Source organism: Hyla sarda, unplaced genomic scaffold (assembly GCF_029499605.1).
Source record: "Hyla sarda isolate aHylSar1 unplaced genomic scaffold, aHylSar1.hap1 scaffold_346, whole genome shotgun sequence".
NCBI classification, from domain to species: domain Eukaryota; kingdom Metazoa; phylum Chordata; class Amphibia; order Anura; family Hylidae; genus Hyla; species Hyla sarda.
In genome coordinates, this window is record NW_026610219.1 from 91,717 (window position 1) to 111,865 (window position 20,149).

General features: G+C 46.0%; 9 non-coding genes across 9 annotated transcripts; all 9 read right to left on the reverse strand.

Moving 5' to 3' along the window:
• Window positions 1-669: 669 nt before the first annotated feature.
• LOC130331164 (U2 spliceosomal RNA) lies at window positions 670-860 on the reverse strand. Its single transcript, XR_008874116.1, has one exon. It is a non-coding gene; the product is annotated as a U2 spliceosomal RNA (small nuclear RNA).
• A 2,089-nt stretch (window positions 861-2,949) lies between these two features.
• On the reverse strand, window positions 2,950-3,140 carry LOC130331165 (U2 spliceosomal RNA). The gene has a single exon (XR_008874117.1). It is a non-coding gene; the product is annotated as a U2 spliceosomal RNA (small nuclear RNA).
• A 2,088-nt stretch (window positions 3,141-5,228) lies between these two features.
• On the reverse strand, window positions 5,229-5,419 carry LOC130331169 (U2 spliceosomal RNA). The gene has a single exon (XR_008874119.1). It is a non-coding gene; the product is annotated as a U2 spliceosomal RNA (small nuclear RNA).
• Window positions 5,420-7,511: 2,092 nt separating this feature from the next.
• Window positions 7,512-7,702, reverse strand: LOC130331170 (U2 spliceosomal RNA). The gene has a single exon (XR_008874120.1). It is a non-coding gene; the product is annotated as a U2 spliceosomal RNA (small nuclear RNA).
• A 2,085-nt stretch (window positions 7,703-9,787) lies between these two features.
• On the reverse strand, window positions 9,788-9,978 carry LOC130331171 (U2 spliceosomal RNA). The gene has a single exon (XR_008874121.1). It is a non-coding gene; the product is annotated as a U2 spliceosomal RNA (small nuclear RNA).
• Window positions 9,979-12,062: 2,084 nt separating this feature from the next.
• LOC130331172 (U2 spliceosomal RNA) lies at window positions 12,063-12,253 on the reverse strand. The gene has a single exon (XR_008874122.1). It is a non-coding gene; the product is annotated as a U2 spliceosomal RNA (small nuclear RNA).
• Window positions 12,254-14,343: 2,090 nt separating this feature from the next.
• LOC130331173 (U2 spliceosomal RNA) lies at window positions 14,344-14,534 on the reverse strand. Its single transcript, XR_008874123.1, has one exon. It is a non-coding gene; the product is annotated as a U2 spliceosomal RNA (small nuclear RNA).
• A 2,090-nt stretch (window positions 14,535-16,624) lies between these two features.
• Window positions 16,625-16,815, reverse strand: LOC130331175 (U2 spliceosomal RNA). Its single transcript, XR_008874124.1, has one exon. It is a non-coding gene; the product is annotated as a U2 spliceosomal RNA (small nuclear RNA).
• Window positions 16,816-18,895: 2,080 nt separating this feature from the next.
• On the reverse strand, window positions 18,896-19,086 carry LOC130331119 (U2 spliceosomal RNA). Its single transcript, XR_008874084.1, has one exon. It is a non-coding gene; the product is annotated as a U2 spliceosomal RNA (small nuclear RNA).
• Window positions 19,087-20,149: the final 1,063 nt, after the last annotated feature.

Consider the following 20,149-nt stretch of genomic DNA (forward strand, 5'->3'; position numbering starts at 1 on the left):
CAGGTAGGTGCACAATAGCATAGCCTAACCCTCTGTACTTTGGTCTATATTGATGCGGGACATAGACAGCCAGCTGATGACCAATCCATTAGTGCAATGGATGGCTGGAAGCATTTGTCTTTGCCTTTGCAATACCACAGAAGCAATGCATGGTCAATGTACAGCAATGACACACCTGTGTGAACAGCCAGGAGACCCCCCCCATGTTATGTTACATAGTTACATAGTTAGTACGGTCGAAAAAAGACATATGTCCATCAAGTTCAACCAGGGAATTAAGGGGTAGGGGTGTGGCGCGATATTGGGGAAGGGATGAGATTTTATATTTCTTCATAAGCATTAATCTTATTTTGTCAATTAGGAACATTCAGCACCCACCCGCTATCAAGGCAGCTGCCTATCATGTCATGCCCTACCTGCACAGGTGTGCTGGCTACTCAAATGATCCAATTAAGGAGGCCATTTAGTCAGCAGCAGCAGAAGTCCTGTGCCTGGACGCTCCAACAGCGGCCAGACACAAGCAGAAGCAGAAGCAGCAGAAGCAGCAGCAGCACCACCTTTTGTTTTTTGGCTGCAGCAGCAGCAGCAAGGCCCACAGGGCTGGCTAGCTGGCTAGCCAGCAAGCAGGTAGCAATGAAAGTAGGAATCTTTCTTTTTAACCCTGTAAGGGGGTGGTGCACTGTACCCGAAGATACTGCCATATCGGGTCAATGCATAGGGCGACGGAAGCAAGCTTCGAAATCGGCCCCCGTTCTCAAAAATCCATTTAATATATGGTCCCCAGATAGGGGACGTATCAGATATTAAACTGATAAGAACAGATACTACACTTGATCTTAGCCAAAAGGCCGAGAAGCGATAACCGTGAAAGGGGCGGGCCCAACAAGGTCCCCTTCATGGGCACTATCACTGCTTGCTGTCAGGGAGGCTGCCAGACAATTTTCCATGCACACTCTGGGCTGGGGGGCAGTCAACCACCAGTACACACAGCAGAACCTAAACCCATACCATTATTGCTAAGCAGCAAGACAGGGGCCCATTGCACTCCCACGGGGCCTTTTTAAATGCAATCCATAACCCGGATTTGCCAGGAACCCTTCTTACTCCTCCTACTTGCATGTGACACTGGGCTTAGGATCTGCATAGGAAACACACACACAAGCACACACCTACCTTTGTTGCCTGCAGATGCCTCCTTGGCTGTCCCCAAACGGTATCAAACCAACACCCACGGGAAGCTGTAAGCATAGAGGACATGCCTGCACCCCATTGGACTTACCTGTGTGGGTTAAATCCGGGTTATTTGACAACCTATGGCGGTGATGGTTCTGCTCAGGCAGAGCAGTGCTGATGCTCCTCATAAAGCTGTCGCTGCTGTGAAGGTTCTAGGTGACATCACAAATCCCTATGGTTACATACACAACAAAGCTGGGTTGTTGTTGTTTACACTCTGCAAGGCCTGTGGAAGTGAGTGACATCATAGCACTGTAGTTCTGAGGGTTCTAGATGGATGCAACAATCTCCTGTTGCTTCTATGAAGGCCATAATAGACGACATCACCAAACAGCTCCATAGTCACATACACAGCAAAGGAGAGATGTTGTTTACACCTAGTGATGTCAGTGGTATTGAGTGACATCACAGCACAGTGCTAAGGCTCCTGGGCCTGGACACAGCAGCGGCTGCAATATCTCAACGGAGAATACGTTTATATATATGTGTGTGTGTGCGCGTATATATATATATATATATATATATATATATATATATATATATATTTCTCCGCCGAAATCACTTTTAAACCCATTTCCACCTTTTTTTCCCTTCTCTTCCTCTTACTTTTTTTTCACGTTTTTTTACGTTTTTCTCCTTTTCGCCTCTTTTCTGGGCGTATTATTCTTCTTTTTCTTCTTTTTTTTCGTCTAATGCATACCCCATCAGTGCAGCAATGCTTATTCAATACCGCCAGCAGATGGAGACACTGGGGGATAATTTTCTAAGGATTTATACTGATTTTTCCTGTCTGAATTTGTCGCACAGAAAGTTGCAGGCCAAATATGTGTGACATTTCTGCGACTTTAGCTTCTAGAGCATTTTTACAACATTATACATAGGTGCTGAATACATAAAAAGCGACTGTTCAGCGACAGACAAGTCGCATCGGCTGAAAGTAGGCCAGAATGTCAGTCCATGTTGGAGCAGGTTTAGATACAGTCTAAAGTATAGATCTCAAAGTCTGTGCACAGAATTTAGCAAGGGCCTCGCACCTTCTGATGCATCAGGTAGGTGCACAATAGCATAGCCTAACCCTCTGTACTTTGGTCTATATTGATGCGGGATATAGACAGCCAGCTGATGACCAATCCATTAGTGCAATGGATGGCTGGAAGCATTTGTCTTTGCCTTTGCAATACCACAGAAGCAATGCATGGTCAATGTACAGCAATGACACACCTGTGTGAACAGCCAGGAGACCCCCCCCCATGTTATGTTACATAGTTACATAGTTAGTACGGTCGAAAAAAGACATATGTCCATCAAGTTCAACCAGGGAATTAAGGGGTAGGGGTGTGGCGCGATATTGGGGAAGGGATGAGATTTTATATTTCTTCATAAGCATTAATCTTATTTTGTCAATTAGGAACATTCAGCACCCACCCGCTATCAAGGCAGCTGCCTATCATGTCATGCCCTACCTGCACAGGTGTGCTGGCTACTCAAATGATCCAATTAAGGAGGCCATTTAGTCAGCAGCAGCAGAAGTCCTGTGCCTGGACGCTCCAACAGCGGCCAGACACAAGCAGAAGCAGAAGCAGCAGAAGCAGCAGCAGCACCACCTTTTGTTTTTTGGCTGCAGCAGCAGCAGCAAGGCCCACAGGGCTGGCTAGCTGGCTAGCCAGCAAGCAGGTAGCAATGAAAGTAGGAATCTTTCTTTTTAACCCTGTAAGGGGGTGGTGCACTGTACCCGAAGATACTGCCATATCGGGTCAATGCATAGGGCGACGGAAGCAAGCTTCGAAATCGGCCCCCGTTCTCAAAAATCCATTTAATATATGGTCCCCAGATAGGGGACGTATCAGATATTAAACTGATAAGAACAGATACTACACTTGATCTTAGCCAAAAGGCCGAGAAGCGATAACCGTGAAAGGGGCGGGCCCAACAAGGTCCCCTTCATGGGCACTATCACTGCTTGCTGTCAGGGAGGCTGCCAGACAATTTTCCATGCACACTCTGGGCTGGGGGGCAGTCAACCACCAGTACACACAGCAGAACCTAAACCCATACCATTATTGCTAAGCAGCAAGACAGGGGCCCATTGCACTCCCACAGGGCCTTTTTAAATGCAATCCATAACCCGGATTTGCCAGGAACCCTTCTTACTCCTCCTACTTGCATGTGACACTGGGCTTAGGATCTGCATAGGAAACACACACACAAGCACACACCTACCTTTGTTGCCTGCAGATGCCTCCTTGGCTGTCCCCAAACGGTATCAAACCAACACCCACGGGAAGCTGTAAGCATAGAGGACATGCCTGCACCCCATTGGACTTACCTGTGTGGGTTAAATCCGGGTTATTTGACAACCTATGGCGGTGATGGTTCTGCTCAGGCAGAGCAGTGCTGATGCTCCTCATAAAGCTGTCGCTGCTGTGAAGGTTCTAGGTGACATCACAAATCCCTATGGTTACATACACAACAAAGCTGGGTTGTTGTTGTTTACACTCTGCAAGGCCTGTGGAAGTGAGTGACATCATAGCACTGTAGTTCTGAGGGTTCTAGATGGATGCAACAATCTCCTGTTGCTTCTATGAAGGCCATAATAGACGACATCACCAAACAGCTCCATAGTCACATACACAGCAAAGGAGAGATGTTGTTTACACCTAGTGATGTCAGTGGTATTGAGTGACATCACAGCACAGTGCTAAGGCTCCTGGGCCTGGACACAGCAGCGGCTGCAATATCTCAACGGAGAATACGTTTATATATATGTGTGTGTGTGCGCGTATATATATATATATATATATATATATATATATATATATATATATTTCTCCGCCGAAATCACTTTTAAACCCATTTCCACCTTTTTTTCCCTTCTCTTCCTCTTACTTTTTTTTCACGTTTTTTTACGTTTTTCTCCTTTTCGCCTCTTTTCTGGGCGTATTATTCTTCTTTTTCTTCTTTTTTTTCGTCTAATGCATACCCCATCAGTGCAGCAATGCTTATTCAATACCGCCAGCAGATGGAGACACTGGGGGATAATTTTCTAAGGATTTATACTGATTTTTCCTGTCTGAATTTGTCGCACAGAAAGTTGCAGGCCAAATATGTGTGACATTTCTGCGACTTTAGCTTCTAGAGCATTTTTACAACATTATACATAGGTGCTGAATACATAAAAAGCGACTGTTCAGCGACAGACAAGTCGCATCGGCTGAAAGTAGGCCAGAATGTCAGTCCATGTTGGAGCAGGTTTAGATACAGTCTAAAGTATAGATCTCAAAGTCTGTGCACAGAATTTAGCAAGGGCCTCGCACCTTCTGATGCATCAGGTAGGTGCACAATAGCATAGCCTAACCCTCTGTACTTTGGTCTATATTGATGCGGGACATAGACAGCCAGCTGATGACCAATCCATTAGTGCAATGGATGGCTGGAAGCATTTGTCTTTGCCTTTGCAATACCACAGAAGCAATGCATGGTCAATGTACAGCAATGACACACCTGTGTGAACAGCCAGGAGACCCCCCCCATGTTATGTTACATAGTTACATAGTTAGTACGGTCGAAAAAAGACATATGTCCATCAAGTTCAACCAGGGAATTAAGGGGTAGGGGTGTGGCGCGATATTGGGGAAGGGATGAGATTTTATATTTCTTCATAAGCATTAATCTTATTTTGTCAATTAGGAACATTCAGCACCCACCCGCTATCAAGGCAGCTGCCTATCATGTCATGCCCTACCTGCACAGGTGTGCTGGCTACTCAAATGATCCAATTAAGGAGGCCATTTAGTCAGCAGCAGCAGAAGTCCTGTGCCTGGACGCTCCAACAGCGGCCAGACACAAGCAGAAGCAGAAGCAGCAGAAGCAGCAGCAGCACCACCTTTTGTTTTTTGGCTGCAGCAGCAGCAGCAAGGCCCACAGGGCTGGCTAGCTGGCTAGCCAGCAAGCAGGTAGCAATGAAAGTAGGAATCTTTCTTTTTAACCCTGTAAGGGGGTGGTGCACTGTACCCGAAGATACTGCCATATCGGGTCAATGCATAGGGCGACGGAAGCAAGCTTCGAAATCGGCCCCCGTTCTCAAAAATCCATTTAATATATGGTCCCCAGATAGGGGACGTATCAGATATTAAACTGATAAGAACAGATACTACACTTGATCTTAGCCAAAAGGCCGAGAAGCGATAACCGTGAAAGGGGCGGGCCCAACAAGGTCCCCTTCATGGGCACTATCACTGCTTGCTGTCAGGGAGGCTGCCAGACAATTTTCCATGCACACTCTGGGCTGGGGGGCAGTCAACCACCAGTACACACAGCAGAACCTAAACCCATACCATTATTGCTAAGCAGCAAGACAGGGGCCCATTGCACTCCCACGGGGCCTTTTTAAATGCAATCCATAACCCGGATTTGCCAGGAACCCTTCTTACTCCTCCTACTTGCATGTGACACTGGGCTTAGGATCTGCATAGGAAACACACACACAAGCACACACCTACCTTTGTTGCCTGCAGATGCCTCCTTGGCTGTCCCCAAACGGTATCAAACCAACACCCACGGGAAGCTGTAAGCATAGAGGACATGCCTGCACCCCATTGGACTTACCTGTGTGGGTTAAATCCGGGTTATTTGACAACCTATGGCGGTGATGGTTCTGCTCAGGCAGAGCAGTGCTGATGCTCCTCATAAAGCTGTCGCTGCTGTGAAGGTTCTAGGTGACATCACAAATCCCTATGGTTACATACACAACAAAGCTGGGTTGTTGTTGTTTACACTCTGCAAGGCCTGTGGAAGTGAGTGACATCATAGCACTGTAGTTCTGAGGGTTCTAGATGGATGCAACAATCTCCTGTTGCTTCTATGAAGGCCATAATAGACGACATCACCAAACAGCTCCATAGTCACATACACAGCAAAGGAGAGATGTTGTTTACACCTAGTGATGTCAGTGGTATTGAGTGACATCACAGCACAGTGCTAAGGCTCCTGGGCCTGGACACAGCAGCGGCTGCAATATCTCAACGGAGAATACGTTTATATATATGTGTGTGTGTGCGCGTATATATATATATATATATATATATATATATATATATATATATATATATTTCTCCGCCGAAATCACTTTTAAACCCATTTCCACCTTTTTTTCCCTTCTCTTCCTCTTACTTTTTTTTCACGTTTTTTTACGTTTTTCTCCTTTTCGCCTCTTTTCTGGGCGTATTATTCTTCTTTTTCTTCTTTTTTTTCGTCTAATGCATACCCCATCAGTGCAGCAATGCTTATTCAATACCGCCAGCAGATGGAGACACTGGGGGATAATTTTCTAAGGATTTATACTGATTTTTCCTGTCTGAATTTGTCGCACAGAAAGTTGCAGGCCAAATATGTGTGACATTTCTGCGACTTTAGCTTCTAGAGCATTTTTACAACATTATACATAGGTGCTGAATACATAAAAAGCGACTGTTCAGCGACAGACAAGTCGCATCGGCTGAAAGTAGGCCAGAATGTCAGTCCATGTTGGAGCAGGTTTAGATACAGTCTAAAGTATAGATCTCAAAGTCTGTGCACAGAATTTAGCAAGGGCCTCGCACCTTCTGATGCATCAGGTAGGTGCACAATAGCATAGCCTAACCCTCTGTACTTTGGTCTATATTGATGCGGGACATAGACAGCCAGCTGATGACCAATCCATTAGTGCAATGGATGGCTGGAAGCATTTGTCTTTGCCTTTGCAATACCACAGAAGCAATGCATGGTCAATGTACAGCAATGACACACCTGTGTGAACAGCCAGGAGACCCCCCCCATGTTATGTTACATAGTTACATAGTTAGTACGGTCGAAAAAAGACATATGTCCATCAAGTTCAACCAGGGAATTAAGGGGTAGGGGTGTGGCGCGATATTGGGGAAGGGATGAGATTTTATATTTCTTCATAAGCATTAATCTTATTTTGTCAATTAGGAACATTCAGCACCCACCCGCTATCAAGGCAGCTGCCTATCATGTCATGCCCTACCTGCACAGGTGTGCTGGCTACTCAAATGATCCAATTAAGGAGGCCATTTAGTCAGCAGCAGCAGAAGTCCTGTGCCTGGACGCTCCAACAGCGGCCAGACACAAGCAGAAGCAGAAGCAGCAGAAGCAGCAGCAGCACCACCTTTTGTTTTTTGGCTGCAGCAGCAGCAGCAAGGCCCACAGGGCTGGCTAGCTGGCTAGCCAGCAAGCAGGTAGCAATGAAAGTAGGAATCTTTCTTTTTAACCCTGTAAGGGGGTGGTGCACTGTACCCGAAGATACTGCCATATCGGGTCAATGCATAGGGCGACGGAAGCAAGCTTCGAAATCGGCCCCCGTTCTCAAAAATCCATTTAATATATGGTCCCCAGATAGGGGACGTATCAGATATTAAACTGATAAGAACAGATACTACACTTGATCTTAGCCAAAAGGCCGAGAAGCGATAACCGTGAAAGGGGCGGGCCCAACAAGGTCCCCTTCATGGGCACTATCACTGCTTGCTGTCAGGGAGGCTGCCAGACAATTTTCCATGCACACTCTGGGCTGGGGGGCAGTCAACCACCAGTACACACAGCAGAACCTAAACCCATACCATTATTGCTAAGCAGCAAGACAGGGGCCCATTGCACTCCCACGGGGCCTTTTTAAATGCAATCCATAACCCGGATTTGCCAGGAACCCTTCTTACTCCTCCTACTTGCATGTGACACTGGGCTTAGGATCTGCATAGGAAACACACACACAAGCACACACCTACCTTTGTTGCCTGCAGATGCCTCCTTGGCTGTCCCCAAACGGTATCAAACCAACACCCACGGGAAGCTGTAAGCATAGAGGACATGCCTGCACCCCATTGGACTTACCTGTGTGGGTTAAATCCGGGTTATTTGACAACCTATGGCGGTGATGGTTCTGCTCAGGCAGAGCAGTGCTGATGCTCCTCATAAAGCTGTCGCTGCTGTGAAGGTTCTAGGTGACATCACAAATCCCTATGGTTACATACACAACAAAGCTGGGTTGTTGTTGTTTACACTCTGCAAGGCCTGTGGAAGTGAGTGACATCATAGCACTGTAGTTCTGAGGGTTCTAGATGGATGCAACAATCTCCTGTTGCTTCTATGAAGGCCATAATAGACGACATCACCAAACAGCTCCATAGTCACATACACAGCAAAGGAGAGATGTTGTTTACACCTAGTGATGTCAGTGGTATTGAGTGACATCACAGCACAGTGCTAAGGCTCCTGGGCCTGGACACAGCAGCGGCTGCAATATCTCAACGGAGAATACGTTTATATATATGTGTGTGTGTGCGCGTATATATATATATATATATATATATATATATATATATATATTTCTCCGCCGAAATCACTTTTAAACCCATTTCCACCTTTTTTTCCCTTCTCTTCCTCTTACTTTTTTTTCACGTTTTTTTACGTTTTTCTCCTTTTCGCCTCTTTTCTGGGCGTATTATTCTTCTTTTTCTTCTTTTTTTTCGTCTAATGCATACCCCATCAGTGCAGCAATGCTTATTCAATACCGCCAGCAGATGGAGACACTGGGGGATAATTTTCTAAGGATTTATACTGATTTTTCCTGTCTGAATTTGTCGCACAGAAAGTTGCAGGCCAAATATGTGTGACATTTCTGCGACTTTAGCTTCTAGAGCATTTTTACAACATTATACATAGGTGCTGAATACATAAAAAGCGACTGTTCAGCGACAGACAAGTCGCATCGGCTGAAAGTAGGCCAGAATGTCAGTCCATGTTGGAGCAGGTTTAGATACAGTCTAAAGTATAGATCTCAAAGTCTGTGCACAGAATTTAGCAAGGGCCTCGCACCTTCTGATGCATCAGGTAGGTGCACAATAGCATAGCCTAACCCTCTGTACTTTGGTCTATATTGATGCGGGACATAGACAGCCAGCTGATGACCAATCCATTAGTGCAATGGATGGCTGGAAGCATTTGTCTTTGCCTTTGCAATACCACAGAAGCAATGCATGGTCAATGTACAGCAATGACACACCTGTGTGAACAGCCAGGAGACCCCCCCCCATGTTATGTTACATAGTTACATAGTTAGTACGGTCGAAAAAAGACATATGTCCATCAAGTTCAACCAGGGAATTAAGGGGTAGGGGTGTGGCGCGATATTGGGGAAGGGATGAGATTTTATATTTCTTCATAAGCATTAATCTTATTTTGTCAATTAGGAACATTCAGCACCCACCCGCTATCAAGGCAGCTGCCTATCATGTCATGCCCTACCTGCACAGGTGTGCTGGCTACTCAAATGATCCAATTAAGGAGGCCATTTAGTCAGCAGCAGCAGAAGTCCTGTGCCTGGACGCTCCAACAGCGGCCAGACACAAGCAGAAGCAGAAGCAGCAGAAGCAGCAGCAGCACCACCTTTTGTTTTTTGGCTGCAGCAGCAGCAGCAAGGCCCACAGGGCTGGCTAGCTGGCTAGCCAGCAAGCAGGTAGCAATGAAAGTAGGAATCTTTCTTTTTAACCCTGTAAGGGGGTGGTGCACTGTACCCGAAGATACTGCCATATCGGGTCAATGCATAGGGCGACGGAAGCAAGCTTCGAAATCGGCCCCCGTTCTCAAAAATCCATTTAATATATGGTCCCCAGATAGGGGACGTATCAGATATTAAACTGATAAGAACAGATACTACACTTGATCTTAGCCAAAAGGCCGAGAAGCGATAACCGTGAAAGGGGCGGGCCCAACAAGGTCCCCTTCATGGGCACTATCACTGCTTGCTGTCAGGGAGGCTGCCAGACAATTTTCCATGCACACTCTGGGCTGGGGGGCAGTCAACCACCAGTACACACAGCAGAACCTAAACCCATACCATTATTGCTAAGCAGCAAGACAGGGGCCCATTGCACTCCCACGGGGCCTTTTTAAATGCAATCCATAACCCGGATTTGCCAGGAACCCTTCTTACTCCTCCTACTTGCATGTGACACTGGGCTTAGGATCTGCATAGGAAACACACACACAAGCACACACCTACCTTTGTTGCCTGCAGATGCCTCCTTGGCTGTCCCCAAACGGTATCAAACCAACACCCACGGGAAGCTGTAAGCATAGAGGACATGCCTGCACCCCATTGGACTTACCTGTGTGGGTTAAATCCGGGTTATTTGACAACCTATGGCGGTGATGGTTCTGCTCAGGCAGAGCAGTGCTGATGCTCCTCATAAAGCTGTCGCTGCTGTGAAGGTTCTAGGTGACATCACAAATCCCTATGGTTACATACACAACAAAGCTGGGTTGTTGTTGTTTACACTCTGCAAGGCCTGTGGAAGTGAGTGACATCATAGCACTGTAGTTCTGAGGGTTCTAGATGGATGCAACAATCTCCTGTTGCTTCTATGAAGGCCATAATAGACGACATCACCAAACAGCTCCATAGTCACATACACAGCAAAGGAGAGATGTTGTTTACACCTAGTGATGTCAGTGGTATTGAGTGACATCACAGCACAGTGCTAAGGCTCCTGGGCCTGGACACAGCAGCGGCTGCAATATCTCAACGGAGAATACGTTTATATATATGTGTGTGTGTGCGCGTATATATATATATATATATATATATATATATATATATATATTTCTCCGCCGAAATCACTTTTAAACCCATTTCCACCTTTTTTTCCCTTCTCTTCCTCTTACTTTTTTTTCACGTTTTTTTACGTTTTTCTCCTTTTCGCCTCTTTTCTGGGCGTATTATTCTTCTTTTTCTTCTTTTTTTTCGTCTAATGCATACCCCATCAGTGCAGCAATGCTTATTCAATACCGCCAGCAGATGGAGACACTGGGGGATAATTTTCTAAGGATTTATACTGATTTTTCCTGTCTGAATTTGTCGCACAGAAAGTTGCAGGCCAAATATGTGTGACATTTCTGCGACTTTAGCTTCTAGAGCATTTTTACAACATTATACATAGGTGCTGAATACATAAAAAGCGACTGTTCAGCGACAGACAAGTCGCATCGGCTGAAAGTAGGCCAGAATGTCAGTCCATGTTGGAGCAGGTTTAGATACAGTCTAAAGTATAGATCTCAAAGTCTGTGCACAGAATTTAGCAAGGGCCTCGCACCTTCTGATGCATCAGGTAGGTGCACAATAGCATAGCCTAACCCTCTGTACTTTGGTCTATATTGATGCGGGACATAGACAGCCAGCTGATGACCAATCCATTAGTGCAATGGATGGCTGGAAGCATTTGTCTTTGCCTTTGCAATACCACAGAAGCAATGCATGGTCAATGTACAGCAATGACACACCTGTGTGAACAGCCAGGAGACCCCCCCCATGTTATGTTACATAGTTACATAGTTAGTACGGTCGAAAAAAGACATATGTCCATCAAGTTCAACCAGGGAATTAAGGGGTAGGGGTGTGGCGCGATATTGGGGAAGGGATGAGATTTTATATTTCTTCATAAGCATTAATCTTATTTTGTCAATTAGGAACATTCAGCACCCACCCGCTATCAAGGCAGCTGCCTATCATGTCATGCCCTACCTGCACAGGTGTGCTGGCTACTCAAATGATCCAATTAAGGAGGCCATTTAGTCAGCAGCAGCAGAAGTCCTGTGCCTGGACGCTCCAACAGCGGCCAGACACAAGCAGAAGCAGAAGCAGCAGAAGCAGCAGCAGCACCACCTTTTGTTTTTTGGCTGCAGCAGCAGCAGCAAGGCCCACAGGGCTGGCTAGCTGGCTAGCCAGCAAGCAGGTAGCAATGAAAGTAGGAATCTTTCTTTTTAACCCTGTAAGGGGGTGGTGCACTGTACCCGAAGATACTGCCATATCGGGTCAATGCATAGGGCGACGGAAGCAAGCTTCGAAATCGGCCCCCGTTCTCAAAAATCCATTTAATATATGGTCCCCAGATAGGGGACGTATCAGATATTAAACTGATAAGAACAGATACTACACTTGATCTTAGCCAAAAGGCCGAGAAGCGATAACCGTGAAAGGGGCGGGCCCAACAAGGTCCCCTTCATGGGCACTATCACTGCTTGCTGTCAGGGAGGCTGCCAGACAATTTTCCATGCACACTCTGGGCTGGGGGGCAGTCAACCACCAGTACACACAGCAGAACCTAAACCCATACCATTATTGCTAAGCAGCAAGACAGGGGCCCATTGCACTCCCACGGGGCCTTTTTAAATGCAATCCATAACCCGGATTTGCCAGGAACCCTTCTTACTCCTCCTACTTGCATGTGACACTGGGCTTAGGATCTGCATAGGAAACACACACACAAGCACACACCTACCTTTGTTGCCTGCAGATGCCTCCTTGGCTGTCCCCAAACGGTATCAAACCAACACCCACGGGAAGCTGTAAGCATAGAGGACATGCCTGCACCCCATTGGACTTACCTGTGTGGGTTAAATCCGGGTTATTTGACAACCTATGGCGGTGATGGTTCTGCTCAGGCAGAGCAGTGCTGATGCTCCTCATAAAGCTGTCGCTGCTGTGAAGGTTCTAGGTGACATCACAAATCCCTATGGTTACATACACAACAAAGCTGGGTTGTTGTTGTTTACACTCTGCAAGGCCTGTGGAAGTGAGTGACATCATAGCACTGTAGTTCTGAGGGTTCTAGATGGATGCAACAATCTCCTGTTGCTTCTATGAAGGCCATAATAGACGACATCACCAAACAGCTCCATAGTCACATACACAGCAAAGGAGAGATGTTGTTTACACCTAGTGATGTCAGTGGTATTGAGTGACATCACAGCACAGTGCTAAGGCTCCTGGGCCTGGACACAGCAGCGGCTGCAATATCTCAACGGAGAATACGTTTATATATATGTGTGTGTGTGCGCGTATATATATATATATATATATATATATATATATATATATATATATATTTCTCTGCCGAAATCACTTTTAAACCCATTTCCACCTTTTTTTCCCTTCTCTTCCTCTTACTTTTTTTTCACGTTTTTTTACGTTTTTCTCCTTTTCGCCTCTTTTCTGGGCGTATTATTCTTCTTTTTCTTCTTTTTTTTCGTCTAATGCATACCCCATCAGTGCAGCAATGCTTATTCAATACCGCCAGCAGATGGAGACACTGGGGGATAATTTTCTAAGGATTTATACTGATTTTTCCTGTCTGAATTTGTCGCACAGAAAGTTGCAGGCCAAATATGTGTGACATTTCTGCGACTTTAGCTTCTAGAGCATTTTTACAACATTATACATAGGTGCTGAATACATAAAAAGCGACTGTTCAGCGACAGACAAGTCGCATCGGCTGAAAGTAGGCCAGAATGTCAGTCCATGTTGGAGCAGGTTTAGATACAGTCTAAAGTATAGATCTCAAAGTCTGTGCACAGAATTTAGCAAGGGCCTCGCACCTTCTGATGCATCAGGTAGGTGCACAATAGCATAGCCTAACCCTCGGTACTTTGGTCTATATTGATGCGGGACATAGACAGCCAGCTGATGACCAATCCATTAGTGCAATGGATGGCTGGAAGCATTTGTCTTTGCCTTTGCAATACCACAGAAGCAATGCATGGTCAATGTACAGCAATGACACACCTGTGTGAACAGCCAGGAGACCCCCCCCATGTTATGTTACATAGTTACATAGTTAGTACGGTCGAAAAAAGACATATGTCCATCAAGTTCAACCAGGGAATTAAGGGGTAGGGGTGTGGCGCGATATTGGGGAAGGGATGAGATTTTATATTTCTTCATAAGCATTAATCTTATTTTGTCAATTAGGAACATTCAGCACCCACCCGCTATCAAGGCAGCAGCCTATCATGTCATGCCCTACCTGCACAGGTGTGCTGGCTACTCAAATGATCCAATTAAGGAGGCCATTTAGTCAGCAGCAGCAGAAGTCCTGTGCCTGGACGCTCCAACAGCGGCCAGACACAAGCAGAAGCAGAAGCAGCAGAAGCAGCAGCAGCACCACCTTTTGTTTTTTGGCTGCAGCAGCAGCAGCAAGGCCCACAGGGCTGGCTAGCTGGCTAGCCAGCAAGCAGGTAGCAATGAAAGTAGGAATCTTTCTTTTTAACCCTGTAAGGGGGTGGTGCACTGTACCCGAAGATACTGCCATATCGGGTCAATGCATAGGGCGACGGAAGCAAGCTTCGAAATCGGCCCCCGTTCTCAAAAATCCATTTAATATATGGTCCCCAGATAGGGGACGTATCAGATATTAAACTGATAAGAACAGATACTACACTTGATCTTAGCCAAAAGGCCGAGAAGCGATAACCGTGAAAGGGGCGGGCCCAACAAGGTCCCCTTCATGGGCACTATCACTGCTTGCTGTCAGGGAGGCTGCCAGACAATTTTCCATGCACACTCTGGGCTGGGGGGCAGTCAACCACCAGTACACACAGCAGAACCTAAACCCATACCATTATTGCTAAGCAGCAAGACAGGGGCCCATTGCACTCCCACGGGGCCTTTTTAAATGCAATCCATAACCCGGATTTGCCAGGAACCCTTCTTACTCCTCCTACTTGCATGTGACACTGGGCTTAGGATCTGCATAGGAAACACACACACAAGCACACACCTACCTTTGTTGCCTGCAGATGCCTCCTTGGCTGTCCCCAAACGGTATCAAACCAACACCCACGGGAAGCTGTAAGCATAGAGGACATGCCTGCACCCCATTGGACTTACCTGTGTGGGTTAAATCCGGGTTATTTGACAACCTATGGCGGTGATGGTTCTGCTCAGGCAGAGCAGTGCTGATGCTCCTCATAAAGCTGTCGCTGCTGTGAAGGTTCTAGGTGACATCACAAATCCCTATGGTTACATACACAACAAAGCTGGGTTGTTGTTGTTTACACTCTGCAAGGCCTGTGGAAGTGAGTGACATCATAGCACTGTAGTTCTGAGGGTTCTAGATGGATGCAACAATCTCCTGTTGCTTCTATGAAGGCCATAATAGACGACATCACCAAACAGCTCCATAGTCACATACACAGCAAAGGAGAGATGTTGTTTACACCTAGTGATGTCAGTGGTATTGAGTGACATCACAGCACAGTGCTAAGGCTCCTGGGCCTGGACACAGCAGCGGCTGCAATATCTCAACGGAGAATACGTTTATATATATGTGTGTGTGTGCGCGTATATATATATATATATATATATATATATATATATATATATATATATTTCTCCGCCGAAATCACTTTTAAACCCATTTCCACCTTTTTTTCCCTTCTCTTCCTCTTACTTTTTTTTCACGTTTTTTTACGTTTTTCTCCTTTTCGCCTCTTTTCTGGGCGTATTATTCTTCTTTTTCTTCTTTTTTTTCGTCTAATGCATACCCCATCAGTGCAGCAATGCTTATTCAATACCGCCAGCAGATGGAGACACTGGGGGATAATTTTCTAAGGATTTATACTGATTTTTCCTGTCTGAATTTGTCGCACAGAAAGTTGCAGGCCAAATATGTGTGACATTTCTGCGACTTTAGCTTCTAGAGCATTTTTACAACATTATACATAGGTGCTGAATACATAAAAAGCGACTGTTCAGCGACAGACAAGTCGCATCGGCTGAAAGTAGGCCAGAATGTCAGTCCATGTTGGAGCAGGTTTAGATACAGTCTAAAGTATAGATCTCAAAGTCTGTGCACAGAATTTAGCAAGGGCCTCGCACCTTCTGATGCATCAGGTAGGTGCACAATAGCATAGCCTAACCCTCTGTACTTTGGTCTATATTGATGCGGGACATAGACAGCCAGCTGATGACCAATCCATTAGTGCAATGGATGGCTGGAAGCATTTGTCTTTGCCTTTGCAATACCACAGAAGCAATGCATGGTCAATGTACAGCAATGACACACCTGTGTGAACAGCCAGGAGACCCCCCCCATGTTATGTTACATAGTTACATAGTTAGTACGGTCGAAAAAAGACATATGTCCATCAAGTTCAACCAGGGAATTAAGGGGTAGGGGTGTGGCGCGATATTGGGGAAGGGATGAGATTTTATATTTCTTCATAAGCATTAATCTTATTTTGTCAATTAGGAACATTCAGCACCCACCCGCTATCAAGGCAGCTGCCTATCATGTCATGCCCTACCTGCACAGGTGTGCTGGCTACTCAAATGATCCAATTAAGGAGGCCATTTAGTCAGCAGCAGCAGAAGTCCTGTGCCTGGACGCTCCAACAGCGGCCAGACACAAGCAGAAGCAGAAGCAGCAGAAGCAGCAGCAGCACCACCTTTTGTTTTTTGGCTGCAGCAGCAGCAGCAAGGCCCACAGGGCTGGCTAGCTGGCTAGCCAGCAAGCAGGTAGCAATGAAAGTAGGAATCTTTCTTTTTAACCCTGTAAGGGGGTGGTGCACTGTACCCGAAGATACTGCCATATCGGGTCAATGCATAGGGCGACGGAAGCAAGCTTCGAAATCGGCCCCCGTTCTCAAAAATCCATTTAATATATGGTCCCCAGATAGGGGACGTATCAGATATTAAACTGATAAGAACAGATACTACACTTGATCTTAGCCAAAAGGCCGAGAAGCGATAACCGTGAAAGGGGCGGGCCCAACAAGGTCCCCTTCATGGGCACTATCACTGCTTGCTGTCAGGGAGGCTGCCAGACAATTTTCCATGCACACTCTGGGCTGGGGGGCAGTCAACCACCAGTACACACAGCAGAACCTAAACCCATACCATTATTGCTAAGCAGCAAGACAGGGGCCCATTGCACTCCCACGGGGCCTTTTTAAATGCAATCCATAACCCGGATTTGCCAGGAACCCTTCTTACTCCTCCTACTTGCATGTGACACTGGGCTTAGGATCTGCATAGGAAACACACACACAAGCACACACCTACCTTTGTTGCCTGCAGATGCCTCCTTGGCTGTCCCCAAACGGTATCAAACCAACACCCACGGGAAGCTGTAAGCATAGAGGACATGCCTGCACCCCATTGGACTTACCTGTGTGGGTTAAATCCGGGTTATTTGACAACCTATGGCGGTGATGGTTCTGCTCAGGCAGAGCAGTGCTGATGCTCCTCATAAAGCTGTCGCTGCTGTGAAGGTTCTAGGTGACATCACAAATCCCTATGGTTACATACACAACAAAGCTGGGTTGTTGTTGTTTACACTCTGCAAGGCCTGTGGAAGTGAGTGACATCATAGCACTGTAGTTCTGAGGGTTCTAGATGGATGCAACAATCTCCTGTTGCTTCTATGAAGGCCATAATAGACGACATCACCAAACAGCTCCATAGTCACATACACAGCAAAGGAGAGATGTTGTTTACACCTAGTGATGTCAGTGGTATTGAGTGACATCACAGCACAGTGCTAAGGCTCCTGGGCCTGGACACAGCAGCGGCTGCAATATCTCAACGGAGAATACGTTTATATATATGTGTGTGTGTGCGCGTATATATATATATATATATATATATATATATATATATTTCTCCGCCGAAATCACTTTTAAACCCATTTCCACCTTTTTTTCCCTTCTCTTCCTCTTACTTTTTTTTCACGTTTTTTTACGTTTTTCTCCTTTTCGCCTCTTTTCTGGGCGTATTATTCTTCTTTTTCTTCTTTTTTTTCGTCTAATGCATACCCCATCAGTGCAGCAATGCTTATTCAATACCGCCAGCAGATGGAGACACTGGGGGATAATTTTCTAAGGATTTATACTGATTTTTCCTGTCTGAATTTGTCGCACAGAAAGTTGCAGGCCAAATATGTGTGACATTTCTGCGACTTTAGCTTCTAGAGCATTTTTACAACATTATACATAGGTGCTGAATACATAAAAAGCGACTGTTCAGCGACAGACAAGTCGCATCGGCTGAAAGTAGGCCAGAATGTCAGTCCATGTTGGAGCAGGTTTAGATACAGTCTAAAGTATAGATCTCAAAGTCTGTGCACAGAATTTAGCAAGGGCCTCGCACCTTCTGATGCATCAGGTAGGTGCACAATAGCATAGCCTAACCCTCTGTACTTTGGTCTATATTGATGCGGGACATAGACAGCCAGCTGATGACCAATCCATTAGTGCAATGGATGGCTGGAAGCATTTGTCTTTGCCTTTGCAATACCACAGAAGCAATGCATGGTCAATGTACAGCAATGACACACCTGTGTGAACAGCCAGGAGACCCCCCCCATGTTATGTTACATAGTTACATAGTTAGTACGGTCGAAAAAAGACATATGTCCATCAAGTTCAACCAGGGAATTAAGGGGTAGGGGTGTGGCGCGATATTGGGGAAGGGATGAGATTTTATATTTCTTCATAAGCATTAATCTTATTTTGTCAATTAGGAACATTCAGCACCCACCCGCTATCAAGGCAGCTGCCTATCATGTCATGCCCTACCTGCACAGGTGTGCTGGCTACTCAAATGATCCAATTAAGGAGGCCATTTAGTCAGCAGCAGCAGAAGTCCTGTGCCTGGACGCTCCAACAGCGGCCAGACACAAGCAGAAGCAGAAGCAGCAGAAGCAGCAGCAGCACCACCTTTTGTTTTTTGGCTGCAGCAGCAGCAGCAAGGCCCACAGGGCTGGCTAGCTGGCTAGCCAGCAAGCAGGTAGCAATGAAAGTAGGAATCTTTCTTTTTAACCCTGTAAGGGGGTGGTGCACTGTACCCTAAGATACTGCCATATCGGGTCAATGCATAGGGCGACGGAAGCAAGCTTCGAAATCGGCCCCCGTTCTCAAAAATCCATTTAATATATGGTCCCCAGATAGGGGACGTATCAGATATTAAACTGATAAGAACAGATACTACACTTGATCTTAGCCAAAAGGCCGAGAAGCGATAACCGTGTAAGGGGCGGGCCCAACAAGGTCCCCTTCATGGGCACTATCACTGCTTGCTGTCAGGGAGGCTGCCAGACAATTTTCCATGCACACTCTGGGCTGGGGGGCAGTCAACCACCAGTACACACAGCAGAACCTAAACCCATACCATTATTGCTAAGCAGCAAGACAGGGGCCCATTGCACTCCCACGGGGCCTTTTTAAATGCAATCCATAACCCGGATTTGCCAGGAACCCTTCTTACTCCTCCTACTTGCATGTGACACTGGGCTTAGGATCTGCATAGGAAACACACACACAAGCACACACCTACCTTTGTTGCCTGCAGATGCCTCCTTGGCTGTCCCCAAACGGTATCAAACCAACACCCACGGGAAGCTGTAAGCATAGAGGACATGCCTGCACCCCATTGGACTTACCTGTGTGGGTTAAATCCGGGTTATTTGACAACCTATGGCGGTGATGGTTCTGCTCAGGCAGAGCAGTGCTGATGCTCCTCATAAAGCTGTCGCTGCTGTGAAGGTTCTAGGTGACATCACAAATCCCTATGGTTACATACACAACAAAGCTGGGTTGTTGTTGTTTACACTCTGCAAGGCCTGTGGAAGTGAGTGACATCATAGCACTGTAGTTCTGAGGGTTCTAGATGGATGCAACAATCTCCTGTTGCTTCTATGAAGGCCATAATAGACGACATCACCAAACAGCTCCATAGTCACATACACAGCAAAGGAGAGATGTTGTTTACACCTAGTGATGTCAGTGGTATTGAGTGACATCACAGCACAGTGCTAAGGCTCCTGGGCCTGGACACAGCAGCGGCTGCAATATCTCAACGGAGAATACGTTTATATATATGTGTGTGTGTGCGCGTATATATATATATATATATATATATATATATATATATATATATATATATATATATATTTCTCCGCCGAAATCACTTTTAAACCCATTTCCACCTTTTTTTCCCTTCTCTTCCTCTTACTTTTTTTTCACGTTTTTTTACGTTTTTCTCCTTTTCGCCTCTTTTCTGGGCGTATTATTCTTCTTTTTCTTC